This window comes from Cottoperca gobio, chromosome 17 (assembly GCF_900634415.1).
Source record: "Cottoperca gobio chromosome 17, fCotGob3.1, whole genome shotgun sequence".
Taxonomy (NCBI): Eukaryota; Metazoa; Chordata; class Actinopteri; order Perciformes; family Bovichtidae; genus Cottoperca; species Cottoperca gobio.
Window position 1 is genome coordinate 9,345,019 of NC_041371.1, and position 6,000 is coordinate 9,351,018.

The window sequence follows — 6,000 nt, forward strand, 5'->3', positions numbered from 1 at the left end:
TTTGGTCACTTAAAGTCACACTAACACACACACTTAGATATTCAAACAGGATCTTAGTGTAGCTCAGGAGTCTGCCTCATCACCACAAATAATCAATAAACCAATGAATAAATGAAGCCAAATCCAACCAAATTTGGTACACTCAAAAACAAGACCAATAGATGTGGCAATAAATCTAAAATGAACCCTTAAAAATGAACATCATGAATGAATGAACCCTTAAAAATGAACATGACGCACACACTACTTAAGTAATCCAAAACCACAAACTATATCTGAGGAAACAAGTAACACCTACAGCTATGAAGCTAAAGTTTCACAAAAGATATTAAACCTCAACACACTTTCAAGACTAATAAAACCTCCAGAAAGGAGATTGACCATCAAACTGAAGTATGAACAGAACTCTAATGTATCAGGAGTCAAACGTCTTAATCATTTTTCGATCATCAGCAGTAATGTTGTTACCCGAACATAATATAATAACCATCACGTGGATGGTTCAATGGTTCAATCAGACAATGGTGAAAGTTAAACATAAAATGTCTTCCAAACATATTCAAATCTCTGTATCTTTGATGCATTCATTGACCTTCATTCAAGTGAGAAATTACATTCAGAATATGCAAGGCGCTAATGAAACAAAGGCAGCATTTCACCCAGATAAAAAGTGTTCTTTGTGGTGAAGTATCAACACAGCATTCATGAAATGAGGCTGTTGGCTCGCACTCAAAGCCACCACAGAGATAATATCCATCATGCCACACGGGGCCCGTCGTCCTGTAATGTATATACTGTGTGTGTAGACTGTGAGAGACGGCCACATACACACTCTGACCTCAGCTAACCCTGCTGTAGTCAACAGTGTATGTTTACATTTGTCTAGTAATTCAGACAGCTACAACATATTTGGTTTCATGGAAATAATACTAGAAGCAAGTGTGGCCAAATCCAGGATCTTGCTTTTGTGTGTTTTGTGTTTTTATATATATATATATATATATATAGATATAAGATATATCTATATCTATATCTATATGTAGATATAGATATCTCACATATATATATAATATATACTGTATATATATTTTTATATACAGTAGATAGCTCATATATATAGATATATCTATATATATATATGAAGGCCTATTGAGGACACTGAGGTCATGTCCTCATTCAGTACTGTAATGACCCGAGGAGGAGTTTACATTTTACAATTACACAAGTTACACATAATCGTATATCTATCTTTACATTTGACTATTTTTAGACAAAAAACAATAGCTCTAATATTTATAACAACATTAAAAAGTGTCGTATTTCTCCATTAGCATTGTATTCTTGGCAGTGTGGATAAAGGGCATTAATAAAATGAATAATAAAAGGGGGGGGGGGGGGGGGAGTGAGACTCCTGACCTCAGTATTTCTAAAATCCTGGCCCCAGTTCCGTGTATCACATACTAATTATGACGCTAAAAACAGGCCATACTTGGAGTGGAAAAGCAGTACTTCATTAGTAAGGCCTGTTATGACCCTGCGTGACACAACTAATGATCCCAGTAATAGGTGCAGCATTCAATTACTTAAAAACTTGAATGAACCCACATGAAACAGTCTGCAACCTCGTGTATCAACCTCAGGCTCAATACGTCTGTTACATAATGAAACCACAGACTGAGGATCTCGACTTATTTTTCACTTTAGCGAACAACCTGCAGGAGAACTGCTCACACTGCAAAAAAAACAAAACAAAACATTTACTATAAAAGAAAGGGAAAAGATTCCACTATGAATCCTGATTGAGAAACTTTGACAACTAATCAACCAGAAGGTTTAGTGGTCTACAAACTGTTTGCTCTGGAGAAACCAGACTCTTAATCCGTATAAAACAATAGTTTACTATCCTTTCTATAAATGTAGAAAAACATAGACAGACATTCGGGCTTCAGCAGTCTGAGCAAAACAATCTTCCTCTTAAAAAACATGTGATTTAAAGTAATATCAGAAGACGAGGTGAAGCGAGGTCCCCCAAACCTCGTCTGTCTGCTGGTGGTCGTCACTTCCCACACTTCCAGATAACCAGCTGCGGGCTAATTTTAAACCTTTCCTTTAGGGAACTGTGTGAGGTTACAAGGTGGGTGAAACTTTCCAAGATCTTTCCAATGCTGTACTCTCTTGTAAAAGGAAGTGATAATAAACAGGCGAGTCACGTCAGTGTGGCCAGCTATATTATTCCTGAACTATATTTCTTACTCTGTATGTTTTTAGTCAACCTATATCTGCTTATAGATAGATATGCAAGGTCTTATAAGATATGATAAGGCTTTATTGATCCTCAGAGGAGACATTGAGTAGTTGCAGCAGAGCGGTACATTACACTAAAATACAATAGGAGTAAAAACTATACAAAAATGACAGTGGTGTGGTATGATTAATAGTAGCGGAGTCCAAATATTGTATAGTATACTAAAGTAATAAAATAAATCAGTCCAGCAGAGAACTAATCTTCAAATGCCTGAAAAGAGAGATGTCAAACTAGATTGTTTTATATAGAATATTACAACATAAACTTCACAAAGTGAAGCCAGATTAAATCTTTTTTTTCTGTAATAGATGTACTTATCTCTGTAGGGCAGTGCACCACTTCATTAAAAATAATAATTGGCTACTGCTCCTGAAAACATATTTTAAACAACACAGTACAAGTACACAAAAAGCTACAAGAAGAAAAGCCTTTGTTATTGTAAAAACCTAGCTGAAATAAATACAAATAACAAATACTTTCATGGATTGATTGAGTGATGAAACAAGTCAAAGGAATGGTAGCAAAGTACATTTTCTATTTGACAAATTAACCTCAAAATACATTTCAAAAAGTGCATGTACACAAAAAGAGACAGACAGACAGACAGACAGACATATATATATATATATATATATATATATATATATATATATATATATATATATATATATATGTACAGTACATGTACACCAAAAGAGACAGACAGACAGACAGACAGACAGACAGACAGATATATATATATATATATATATATATATATATATATATATATATATATATATATATATATGTACAGTACATGTACACCAAAAGAGACAGACAGACAGACAGACAGACAGATATATATATATATATATATGTACACCAAAAGAGACAGACAGACAGACAGACATATATATATATATATATTTATATGTACACAAAAAGAGACAGACAGACAGACAGACATATATATATATATATGTACAGTACATGTACACTAAAAGAGACAGACAGACAGATATATATATATATATATATATATATATATATATATATATATATATATATATATATGTACAGTACATGTACACCAAAAGAGACAGACAGACAGACAGACAGATATATATATATATATATATATGTACAGTACATGTACACCAAAAGAGACAGACAGACAGACAGACAGACAGACAGATATATATATATATATATATATATATATATATATATATATATATATATATATATATATATATATATATATATATGTACACCAAAAGAGACAGACAGACAGACAGACAGACAGACATATATATATATATATATATATATATATATATATATATATATATATATATATATATATATATATATATGTACAGTACATGTACACCAAAAGAGACAGACAGACAGACAGACATATATATATATATATATATATATATATATATATATATATATATATATATATATATATATATATATATGTACAGTACATGTACACCAAGAGACAGACAGACAGACAGACAGATATATATATATATATATATATATATATATATATATATACATATATATGTACAGTACATGTACACTAAAAGCTATGGATAAAAAGAATTTGACATTGTAAAAAAAAAAAGATAGAATTGTTGTAAAATAATAAATGCTTTGAAGGACAGATTGATGAATTGAACAGTAACACATTAATGGCAGCCATTGTTTCTGTAGTAAACAGCAGTGGAAGAAGTATCCACATTTTTGTTTTTGTAAAATGAATAATACTACAGTGTAGACATACTTTGTTATGAGTAAACGTTGCATTCAAAATGATACTAAAGTAAAAGTACAATAATATTAGCATCAAAATATCAAAAAGTAAAATTACTCATTATGCAGACGCAACTCAGAATAATATATATATTATATTACTGGATTATAATTCTTAATGCATTAATCACTTTAATGTTGCAGCTGGTAAAGGTGGAGATACCTTTAACTATTAAATACTGCTAGCCTAATCGATAATAATACATCACAGTGTATTTACAATTATATTTTTTATTAACAATTTTATTAACAGATAGCCATATAGGCATATAGACAGACAGATAGAGAGATAGACAGGCAGACATATAGATAGATAGCTAAACATACATACAGACAGACAGACAGACAGACATATATACAGACAGACAGATCGACATATATAAGCAACAGTGCCTCCTCCGCCGACAACATTTCAGACCACGTGACCTGTGTTTACATCCTCTCCTCAGCTGTTTCTTTCTTCTTCCACTTCGACACAGCGGCTCACCGTTACTACTTTAAACCTTTCATCCTAACCAGCTAACTAGTTAGCACAGTTAACCTGCAGGTAGCTTCTAAAAGGAGGCTGCTAACATCTTAAAGTCACTGACTGACAGTCGCATTGCACAGACCATCCACTTACAAGGAGTGAGTTAATGCGACACGGCATTGTGAGTATTTTTTAATGTATTTAAAGCTAACTAATCTTTTTTGCGTGGGAGTTGACAAGTTTGTATCGTTGGCAGCATAATAATTGTGTTAGTTTTATTAAAAGTGGCTCTCTAGACTCGCTGTTTGTGTGTGTTTGCTAGCTGGCAGGATAAAGAGGTGAGCTTACCTAACCTGCTTTGTCTCTGTTTTGATGATGGCGCACTCAGGCCCACTAAAGCTAACGTTAGCCAGGTTCAGAAACTCCGATGGCGTTGTCCTGACACTAGACAACTTAAAAACACTTCAATTCAAACTCATTGTTTTACGTGTCGGTGTGAGCAATGTTTGCAAAAAATCCACAATTTGTTTCCGGGTGTTATTTTGATGTGTGTGCGGGCTTTAGGAGACTTTCTCTCTGTCACAAACGTTTTGCTTCATCAGTCGGAAAGAAGCTCCGAGGAATCAACGTTGTCTTTGTTTGTGTCGGTGTTTTTTTGCAGCAGTAGTTTGTTTAAACATGCAGGGATATTTCAGCCTTTTCTGCTAGTCGCTGCTAAAAGATTGAGGTTAATCGCAATGCATAGAGGAGAGAGCAGCAACTGCGTTATGGTCGACAAGTGGGAACAAAAGCTGCATGAATGCACAAACACGCAGTCTCTGTTTTTTTTTTAGTATGTGTCAGCTCGTGTCATGGATGCTTGACTAGCTATGTATTTCTCACATATAAAGACGGGCAAGTTTGAAGAAATAACCGTCATTAATAACGCTTGACAACATTTTGGGAAAGCTGTTGTTGTTTTGCTCCATCGTCACACGCAGTGCGAAGAAAGCGTCCCTGCAGCTGATTGGCTGACAGGCTGCTGTCTGTGTGGCAACCGCAGCACGTGACAATGTAGCGAGCTGATTGGCTTCATCGGGTGTCAATTCTGTGAATATAGGAACATCTGTATACATGTACTCAAGTGAGCAGAAAAATTAAAACATATGCATGACGTGAAACAACTTCCTTGCGATAAGTAAAACTATACTTTAGTTGTTGGGAAAGTTTCTGATTGAAATTAAACTATTTTTTTAGAAACAACTTACAACAGTGATTCACAAACGTGTTCAGATCCGTTTATTTAAATTATTATTACACTTTATTATTTAATCTAACAAATCTATAACTCTTAGAATCTGCAAATATATTTAATGCATATCTAATATCTTAGTAATATATTTCTCTTGTGTTGTTCTTTCACATAACTAAAACTATA

General features: G+C 33.5%; 1 protein-coding gene across 2 annotated transcripts in view; it reads left to right on the forward strand.

Annotated features, from left to right (window-relative positions):
• The first annotated feature begins 4,508 nt into the window (after positions 1-4,508).
• pcmtd1 (protein-L-isoaspartate (D-aspartate) O-methyltransferase domain containing 1) overlaps positions 4,509-6,000 on the forward strand; it is a 12,423-nt gene continuing 10,931 nt past the window's right edge. For both annotated transcript variants that reach the window (XM_029453814.1, XM_029453813.1), the window contains exon 1: positions 4,509-4,764. The gene's annotated coding sequence lies outside the window, so the exon portion shown is untranslated. The remainder of the gene's footprint in view (positions 4,765-6,000) is intronic.